Source organism: Alexandromys fortis, unplaced genomic scaffold (assembly GCF_014885135.2).
Source record: "Alexandromys fortis isolate MF-2015 unplaced genomic scaffold, M_Fortis_MF-2015_v1.1 scaffold_102, whole genome shotgun sequence".
Taxonomy (NCBI): Eukaryota; Metazoa; Chordata; class Mammalia; order Rodentia; family Cricetidae; genus Alexandromys; species Alexandromys fortis.
In genome coordinates, this window is record NW_026067984.1 from 3,776,352 (window position 1) to 3,787,209 (window position 10,858).

The window sequence follows — 10,858 nt, forward strand, 5'->3', positions numbered from 1 at the left end:
CCGAGCCCAAATGAGATCACAGACTGTTTTCTGACGTGTGTGCCTGCATTCCTGAGGACACAGGAGGCAGAAGTCTCATCAAAAGTTAAGGTTTTTAAATGAGCAGCATTTGCTTTTCATGTTGGTTTCTGACGGTAACAACACAAAATCAGCCAATCCAGATACTAGTGAGCTGATCGCCCAACCTCTGGTGTTTGGTGCACATGGAGACGTCTGGGCTCTCCTGAGATGGGAATTTTCTACCCCGCAGCTGGAGCTGTTAATGGCGTGTGGGCAGTCTGGTTGCAGTGCGGCATGTTGCCTTCTTTGGTCTTTGTGCTGAGGAGTTGGCTTTGTGAGTTTTCCTGGTTTCCATGTACGTAAAATCACAGCCATAAGGTTGCATCTCCATTAAATTAGTGGATTACGGCTGTGTGTTCTGGCAAGGTTTCCAGCCCTGGTCCCCACACTGCTGAAGTCTTGCTGTTTGACACTGACCTATAAAATGTGTTATAATGATCTAAAATAAGGCAAAGGAATGAAAAATAAAACCAGCCACAACGGCATTTTGAAACGAGGTAAAATGTGGAGTGGCCTTGGTAATTGCAGCCAAGTCGAATCCAGCTTTCCACCCTCTCCCTCGCTTTCGAAAGAAAGCGCTTTCAAATAAAAGCGTTAGTCCTGATAGGAGAACAGACCAGACCTGATAGTCCAAAGCAAAACAAGTCCCACGGAAAGAACCAGGAGTCCACTCATAGTTTGTCTTGAATCTTTATAGCCTCGTGCAAGCAGACACAGGCTGTGTTTCTGCCAGTGTGGTGCAGCTACATAAAGATGTCCAGGACCTCAGTCAGTACCGCTATCTTACAGCATCAGTTTACACGCGCTGGGCAGCCATTATGTAACGGTTAAAGTGAATGCCGTCTGGGTTCTCCCGAGGAGCAAGTTTATGTACTCTAAGTTCATCAATAAAACGAAATGTGCTAACCACCAAACTTGGCCTCAAGGCACCTGCGGAGAAGATTCCTCTTTTAAATCTGAAAAAAGAAAACTCCCAGATTTACACGTGCCGCAAAGTGTCTTTCCCTCTCAGGTGAGAAGCAGCCTGAAGCAGGGGTAAAGACCCTGCTTTGGAACCAGGTAAAGCTGGGTGTGGTTGCCAACTCCGTTTCCGACAAGCTATGATTAGGTGGCTACACGAACCCATTTCTTCACTTAGAAGGGCAGAAAGAATCATAGCCACCCCTTCACGGGGGTGGTTCTGGCCTCCTCCCTCTGGTCCCTAGACAGACTTCCGGGTCAAGTCATTCTCACTGAGACACCTTGAGAAGTCTACCTGAATTCTTACCCTGTTTTCTTAGGTCTCAGTCCAGTTCTTAAATCCATTTCTCCAGATGTTGACTATGTAATCTATAGTAAATTCCTTTCTGTTAATACATGTTTGGTTTGGATGGTTTTCACCCAAGAACTCTGGACAAGCACAGAGAGGGTAGATGGAATATTACAAAAGTAGGATGAGCACATACGCATCCTACAAATCAATAAGCTATCACATTCTGATTTATCAACACTAGTCAGGGTTACCCGATTAGTAGGTCCCACAATTAGTGTTGCTTGAGCAACAACCGTATTGAACAACAATGTCTTTTGTTCATTTTTATATTTTACAACCCACCCACTGCCTAGTACACTGTAGACATTAAATAAATATTTTTTGTTGGATGAATAAAGAAAATACAAGCATTGAAATTAGGAGTTCCAGAGATGATCTTGATACCAGATAGGGTAAGCTAAGGGGTGCTGGGCCAGAAGAGAGACGAGAAGAAACTTTTCCAGGCTGCAGAAGGGGCAATGAAATAGAAGCTTGTGGTTTATGTCCTCATGAAACACACAATCTAGCAAAGAAGAGGAGAGTGACATCCAAGAAACAATTTGAGAACAATAAAAGCCAGAAATATGAATAAATAAAGGGTAACTGGGAGAAAGTGACGGAAGAATTACCTACTGTGTATATTTGACGTTCTTCTGTCAGGGTTCGTCTGTCAAATTGTCCCTCTCACTTGCCAAGAATCAAGATGTGAGCAGGAAAAAGTCCAGATTGGAATACAGACATCCTCGCTATATTGGGTTTGAGTGACATCAGCTGGAGCGCTCTGGGATCTGCGTATTGACAGTCTGATACTGCGCTTGTCCGAGAACTAATTAAGATTGAGTTCAGAAGCTATTGCTGTGTTCTCACCTCACTGAAGATGAGAAACAAGAAGCCAGTTCGGTGACGTTGCTGATACCATTCAACCCCTGTGGGAGCCACTCCGTCCTAACCAAGGACCCTTGAAGTGTCAGCTGGGCCCTGCCAAATTAGAGTAGCTTTAGGAGGATAGATACAGGCTATTTTCAAAGCGACAAGGAAATCAAGGGCGATGTTTTCTCTGTTACCTTTTCGAAGAGACAGAAGGTGAATGACAATCAAAACCAAAAAGATGAAGAGGATTCGGTTGTATAGAGATGCGGCCGCTGTTACCTTGGATAAAGGAATTGCGTGCGTTCCCAAGAAAATCACGCTTCGGGTGGGGTGGGCTGTAAAAGAGACCTCTTGACAATCCTCTCCTCTGCCAGTTAGGGCAGGAATAGTCTGACAGAGGTCAGAGGGCAGGAAAGGCACTTTGGGTTGGCCTCCAGAGCAGGAAACAATGGAGGAGACCGTGGCACATTAATCCAGAGGGGAGAAATTCGCTTACTAGAGCACAGTGCAGAATGGTGGTTTCCATAGTAGCATACCCTCACCTCACTACGGAGTTTACTGCCAACAAGTGGCAATGGCCACTTTAAGGAAATCAGATTCTAGCGTTGCGGTCACGTGATCTGCCTGGGCAAAGCTGGCTGCTCCGTGAGGCTCCTTGGAGTCCTGCAGTCACCAGTACCCAATGAAAGGCAAAGAAGGGATTGTTTTCCTCATGCTTTGAGAGTTATGGTCGGTCTCAAGGGCATGCTCGTCCACCGCAGAAGGCCTCCCACAGTCCCCTCCCACTTCCCCTTTCATGTGTACCGTTCTGAAAAGTGAGGGGTCTCTCTGCCCATGTTATTGTATTCTGTTGAAATATAGAAAATCCTGACATGGAACTCTCATACCTGTGATCTCTGTCTCATCTAACTGATGAGACCGGAGAGACGACTCTGCAGTTAAGATCATGTGCTCTTCTAGATGACCGGGCTTCAATTCCTAGAGCCCACACTGTCGCTCACGATCAGGGGTAGCTCCACTTCTAGGGCATTTGATGCCCTCTTCTGGCTTCTGCAGGTACTGCAGCCCATTGTACATAGACATGCATGCACACAAAACACCCCACACACAAAATAAAAGTAGATTCAATTTTTAGGTTTTGTTGCATTTTATTCATTGTGAATCTGTGACAGCGTGTTTGGAACAGTTACTCAAATTATAAAAACGAAATTACCCTCGGAAGCAATGATTTCCTGTCCCTTGTTACTATGTAGGGAGATCCAGCACTTTCTCAGAAGCCACCCCACCCCAGTCCAGTTAAATTAGAGCCTCTAATTGTAGAATTTATATATCAGCAGTTTTTAAGTATCCCCACACAGTTAAAATATGCAGGCAAAGTTAAGAAGTTTGAATCAGAGTCCTAGGAAACCAGAGACCACGGGTTATAGTAAGGTTTTTTTTTTTTTAAATTTTGGGGAATGTGCCTATTTTATTTAAGAAAAATGTTATAGGGCCATCGAGGGACTCGTATCTACAATTACATCACGCTGGGATCCTACAGAGGAGGGCAAGAATATGTGGGAAACAGCTCATGAAACAAAGGAGGCCATGTAACGTTTCCAACGTGCAAAACACTTAAAAAACACGAGACTGTGTTTATTCAACCACTTCCACGTTGAGAATAGATTTCTGTAGATTTGCATATGAGGAGACAGCTAGGAATGTTGGAGAAGATATGAAGAAAAACTCTCTTGGAGATTATCAGAGATCTACGAAAGCAACCAGGACTTCACCGCCACGACCCAGAAAGAAGAAGGAAAGCTGGGCTGAGGGTCTCTGAAACAAGCTCTCCCGCAGGGCCTTTGCGAATTCCAGTCTTGGACAGGGCTGACGTCGAGTAGCAATGGAGGAGCCGTGGGGCTTTAGGCAGTCGACGGGCTAGGGAGACGTAAGTTATAGTCAAGGAGGCCAGGGCATCTGGGGCTTCAGGGACCAAGATCCTGGAGATAGGAAATCCAAATAAATAAGCCCAGTATTTAGTGGTTTTCCCCTCAGAGGAATTTCCCAAATATTAATATGTTCAGACAAGGGCTCTGCAACCAAGTAACTTTTTAAATTCAGAGCGATATTTCTAGAAGTCCGCAAGGGCTGACCAGACAAATTCAGAAATCTTAAAGAGAGGACCTGGGAACTATCCCATGCTTGTTGTAAGACTGCTAAAACTGTATGGTATGGGATGCAATCAACCAAACCTCTCAGAACTGAAAGTCAGGCCGGCGTGGCTCGTACTGTTTGAGTTAGAGTGACCCATTCACTCTGTTGCCCATCAAACAGGGAAACCCCATCACGAACAATAAACCATCATCTGGAACCTCTGTAGTTCTCCAGCCTGCCATTTGTTTAAAAATGTGAGGCAGAGGAACCCTCAAACACAGATGGCAGAGATTAAATAGGTCCAACCACTACAGAATTCATACAGAAATTCACGAAAAAAAAAACAGCTAAAAATAGTTAACCTATGACCCCACGATACCACTGAGAAGACGATGTGCATGTGATTCAAGGTTGTGTACACCTGAAGCGCTCTTCAGTCGATACAGGTCAGAAATGCTCACACGTCTGTTTGCTGGAGTGCTGTTCATAAGAGCAAAGTTATGAAAGCTGGGAGCTAGGTGGGCATCGAAGGATGAACGGTGAGGGAAATGTGGCAGATATACGCAGCGGAGACGTCCTCATCCATCAGAGAGAGCAAAATGTCGTCATCCTCAGGAAACCTAGGCAACTGGAGATCACGATATTAAGATAAATAAGTCAGACTCAGAACTAAATATGCACGTTTTCTCTCACTCTGGGGCCTTAGATTATATATAGACATATGAAATCGTTTATAAATATTTTATGAAAATAAAAGTGTACTCTCTGTGGGAACAAAGGGCTAACAGGAGCGGAGAGGAAGGGGAGAGTTTACAGACAGGGAGATACAACCTGTCTTCTCAGAACCAACTGCTATGTACAGTAACTACATGCTGATAAAATACTAGGCACTCTGCAAATAAACAAGAGAAACTAGAACTAGAGTGGTCTGGAACTGTCTAGACACCGAGAGGAGAGACGAGTTGGTGATGCCAGAGGATTGTTGGCCAGGTGAAGCTATTCTGTATGGCACCAGATGGACAGCGTTGAACCTTTACCAAGCCCGCAGAGTGGACAGCACCAAGACTCCGCTCTAATCAACTCTAAGCCCAACTATTGCTTTGGGGTGAAAATAACACATCGGTGTGAAGATGGGCATCACATTAGCAGTAGGGAGGCCAGTCTTCCTCTTGAAGTAATTGGTGCTGCCAGGAGCAGATGTGTCTCATGTCATGAAAAGTCCTAAGTTCTTAAAACATTTTAAATGCCATATTCTGAAGGTCTCTGATGATTTGAAGAATAACTATCTAACAAATATATCTCCAAATATCTAGAAAACCTAACTAACATGACTACAAGTTTGACTATTATAGATGACTATCTATTAACATATATTTCTTAATTATACATTACATTTTTAAATGATCTGGAAAAACACAATACCTTAATCAAGATCGGAAATACATATACACAGTATAACAAAATTGACCTTAAACTTATATCAATAAACCGAGATCCATATCAATGCAAATCTCTATAGCAAAGGGGTTTCCAGTCCTAGCTACCATGGGTAAGAAACTTAGAAACCCCCACTTTCACCCTAACAGGAAGAACTGAGCTGAACAAAGTCTTCAATCCATCAGGCAGCTGAGGTCACACAGCCTCTTCCTTCTGGGAAGTCTGCAGTCCAGGGTGTGCAGAGATTCAAGGAACTGATGATCTTAGTTTTACCTTCAGCAAAAGCAGGTGGAATCAATGCTTGCAGGAGAGCTTAATTGGAACTGTTGGGCAGTGGCTGCATGCCAGGTGCAGATCAGCTTGGGAAGAGGGAAACTCTGAAGGACACCCACCCCACTCTTTCTTACTGGCACGAACCATACCAGGATCTCAAGATGAAGAGATGAGACAAACCAAGGAGAGAGGAAAATGAATTGTTTTGAAATAGGTTACTAAGCGAGTCATTGCTGGCTTAGGGACATAGTTAATATTCAGTGTGTCTTTGATGATGATATTACATGGATCAAATGAATGGCAACCAGGCTGTAACACAAAGGAAAGATAGTTTCCAAGACTCTGCTACCGGTTATCCAAGAGGCATCCTGGAAGAATGGAGAATGAACTTAGACGAGCTGTAAGGTTAAATATAGTTCATGCTCTAGCAGAGTCGATACAGAGTTTTCTATAATTACTGTTACCAAGACAAGACAGAAACTGGATTCGATTAAAGAAGATAAAACTGAGGATAATTTATAAAAATGAATTGAAAATGGATACAATAGAGTCGATTCTAAACTAATCGTTAGCAGCAACTTTCCACTTTGAGAGGCTTTGCTCAGTTGATATAATGCTGGCCTAGCATGTGTAAGCTCCGCGTTTGCTCCCCAGAGCTTTGTGAACCTCCGCAATGGCACACACAAGCAAACCTAGCACCGGGGAAGTGGGGCGTAGAGAACAGAAGATCCGGGCCATTCTTGGCTACATATCAAGTTTGGGACAAGCTTGAGATAGACTGAGATCTCATTTCAAAATAATAACAACCTTAAATTTTCAGTGATCTAAATAGAAGTCTTAAAAGGCAGAGATTGTGAAATTGGATCTTCAGACTGTTTTTCTTTTTTCCTCTCAGTTTGGTGTATCTACAGGAATTCCATCCTAAGATAAGAAGGCAGGTCACAGTGGTCTATGGTGCTGGAAACGAGTGTGACTCTGGTATTAATTACAGAAAAGCTGGAGCCTCCAGAGCAATGCCAGATAAAGACAATAAAAGAAAATGATCAGAGCTAGAACATTCTGTAAGGCTGAAGAGGGCAATCCTCCAAGAAAACATGGAAGACCTTAATGTGTGTGCACACAACAGCAGAGCTTTGAAGTGGCCAAATCTAAGACGGGACTCAGGAGAAACTGACAAACCCATCCTCACGCTAAAGAGCCAGCCAGCCTCCAGCTCTCCATTTTAGGTTTGAAAAGCCATCTTATCGTAAAGACAAACTAGGCTCATTCCTGTTTGTGATTAAACCTCTTTTTCTCGATGATTGGGCCACCTGTAACCTAACTACAAATGGCTCTACATTGCCTATTCCAGGAGTGGCAATCACATCTTTGTTTCAAGACGTGATTAACTATCTTGCAACCCTACATTTGCTTCAAAAGGGTTGCTTATGGTTACCTTATTCTGACTTCCTGTGGTTACAACCACCGTGCAATCTTGCCTTTGTTTCTGGTGGGCCTTAGGACTAACTTTAGTAGTACTTATGTTCTGTTCCTGTAATCCCACTTATTTTGCCCACCAAATCCCCCACAGGGAGCCTCCTACTCCTAACCTATAAAAACATAAATTTCCTCACATCCGGTGATTACCTCTCAAAGCCAGTCTTAGGGGGGAGCAGGCTGCTGCTAGGAATAAAAATGACTGCTTTAATTAATTTGGCCATGATGAGTTGGGTCTGTGTGCTTTCTTCTCCCAAGTTTGGGATTAGCAAAGCCTCTAGCCCCTTCTGGTGATTGCTGACAGGACCCAGCTCAGTTCCACAGTCCCAGCAAACAAACTTAGTTGACCCTCACGGAACCCTGCATCCCGCACCAGCAGAACGCTCATTCTTGGCGGACCCACACACGAAATTCACTAGGAGAGACCGCCTTCTAGGCTGCAAAGCACACCTCAGCCAATAGGAAGGAAAAGAAAACATCAGGCAAAGTGTTATTTCAGCCTGTAAGAGAATTAAATTAGATACCTGGAAACCATAGTTGAGCAAGTGTCCTTGAGGTAGAATAGAACAGAAATGATATAAATCCTATATAAACTTTTCCAGAATAAAGATCAACTATTTATTTAATGAGGATGTTAATAATTTCAAAATATGATAGTTATAAAAGTAAAAAAATTATAAGCTATGATCTTAAAATGAAATTTAAATGCCCATGAAAGTGGATGAAACCATTTATCATACACTTCTGTACATACAATGGCAACAAGAAACACTGCATACCTGTCTCAGTAAATACGAAAATTTAAGAGGACATAATGCTAACTTGTAATGTCAAAACTTGGAGTAAGTCAGAGATACGGCCTCGGTTTACTGCTCTGGGAAAGAGTACACATGGAAACCACAGCAGCTATAATAGTTACTTATCCTGCAAAGAATTCCACCTTGGTGAGCTTGGGATGAGTCAAAGATCACTACCTCTTCCATTTATTATTGTATTTGAGATCTTATCTAGTTCAAAGAAAAGGAAATCTCAACCAGTAGAGAGAAAGAAAAGAAACTGTCATTAAAACAGGACATGAGAGTTTACATGACAATAAGCTCTCCCCAGTCCGGAAGTGATTAAAGAATGTTAATAAAGCAGCTGCATATAAAACTAATATTTAAAATTAAATGTTTTCTTATATTTTGGCATTAAAATTCAAAGATGCTATTTATAACTGTTAAAGATATGCTCACACAAATTTCTTCTACAATGACTACTTCAAGATATTATTGAGAAAAACTGAGGTCTGTGGAAATGATGAACGACAAGTTCTGATAGTCTGGAAGATAAAATATTATAAAAATATTACAAAATTAATATACAGCATATATCCCAATATCTATCAGTATATAATGCAATCAAAACCCCATCAAAGAGGAATGTTGTTCATGTGTGTAGGGGGAGGGGTGTTGATAAGTGTATTCTAAATTTCATATAGAAACAAAGGGACAGGAATAATTGAAGAAATGCTGAAAATAAATCATAAATATGAAAATTTTACATGGAAAGAACCAAATTATAAATCTTCAGTGATTGAAATGCTATTGTACTCATGCAGTAATGAAGTAGGACAATGTCCAAAACCGTCCCCACACCTGTGAGGTCAGCGCGTCGATGAGAAAGTGAGACAGAGCAGTGGGGAAACAAAGACAATCGCACTCAATGTTGCCGAGTCATTTGGATATGGTATAGAAAAGGTAAATCTTATCTTTACCTTGCAGACCATAAAGACATCAACTCAACTTGAACAGGGTATCTCAGGAGCAATTGTGGACCAAACGTAAATGCTAAAGCAATAAAGCTTCTAGAAGAAAACTTGTGGGAATATTTTCAGTGTTTGGTGGACAAAATATCTCATCCAGGATAGAAAATGTACTAACCATAAAATGTGAAGATAATTGCATAATACTGTTTATAAAATACTTAGTATCAACTATAAAGCTTAGTATGCGTGTGACTATTTCTGGCTCAAGAATTGGACTGTTGGATGTCCTAAGAATGTAATTCAACACAGGGCAGCATATTTCCATAGAATAGAATACACCAATGAGAACTAATATTGTCCTTCCCCACAGACAATTGTACACACATAAGCTAAGCAAAGGAAACATGTTCCATGCCAACCTACTTGGGAGAAGCTCCTTTCCATAGTAGATGACCATTGGCACAACTGGTCAAGAGCAGAACATAGGATTGTGGGGGTGTGAAGCATCGAATGCAACATCTGTTCTGCACCCTCAGATTCTTACAACCAGCCAATGTGCAGAAGATGAGACTTGGGGTGCACAGCACAGAATGCGACATCTGTTCTGCACCCTCAGATTCTTGCAAAGAGCCAATGTACAGAAGATGAGACTTGGGGTGCACAGCGCTGCACAGGACATCTCCCCCACCCTCTTCTGAAGGCTCTGGGATTATTTCCTGAGAGGAGGCGAAGACACTGTAAGAGCCAGGGGCTGTGGAGGACGACTGCAAACCAGTGTTTTCCAGGAATAACGGGGCTGTTGCACACACCAACTCACTGTGGTGGTGATGAAGATCAAAGCCGTCCAATCTGCCACATGGATGAGCCAGGGGCTGACGAAGCTCCGCCTGCTTGCTATTGGCTACTGATGACTGAAGGCAGGAAGAGCCATTTTCTCTCTAGGGTAGAGGCCCTTGTAGCTTTCCCATGCTACGGCAGATGGCCACACACCCTTGCACAGTTGTCAACACTCTGTGGGCTCAGTGGGCTAAAAATGTCGGGAAAAAAAAGAGAAGAGACCATAAAGTCAGTTAGGTAGGATTTGATTGGAACACTTTATATCCATGTACAAAATTCTCAAGCAATAAACAAAAGTTATTTTTAAACTATAAAAAGAAAACTGATAAACAAGCAACGCGCTTACTATAAAGTTGCATGGTACAAGGTTGAAAACAGGAAGACCAGTCTCTCGCAATGACTCTACAGTGGCGGTCTTCTTTGAGACTAGGGGAAATTTCTGGAAAATCAGATTGGGGGCACAGATTGTTTGACCCATGATCTGTGGCAATCACTGTGATCTAGCTAGAATTTGTGTGCATGCTTAAAATCTTAGATTTTAGTGAAAGTTGGCTTTCGAAGATAGTATTTTAATGACATTAGTGGCTCTAAAAGAATGATGATGTAACTGTTCTATTCGTAAGTGGGGTTTAAAACACACTAGAAAATAATCTATTTCAGCCAATTATGTGTGAGTAAAATGTTTTAGACATTAACAAAAAATAGCATAGAGTCATCCAACATTTTTCTTCAAA

The 10,858-nt window shown here is 42.3% G+C and overlaps 1 long non-coding RNA gene across 1 annotated transcript; it reads right to left on the reverse strand.

The window, feature by feature from the left end:
* Positions 1 to 3,402: 3,402 nt before the first annotated feature.
* LOC126511594 (uncharacterized) lies at positions 3,403 to 10,308 on the reverse strand. Its single transcript, XR_007594743.1, has 3 exons — positions 9,711 to 10,308; positions 4,734 to 4,982; positions 3,403 to 4,200 (listed from the first exon to the last, which is right to left on the reverse strand). It is a non-coding gene; the product is annotated as an uncharacterized lncRNA (long non-coding RNA).
* Between the last annotated feature and the right edge of the window lie 550 nt (positions 10,309 to 10,858).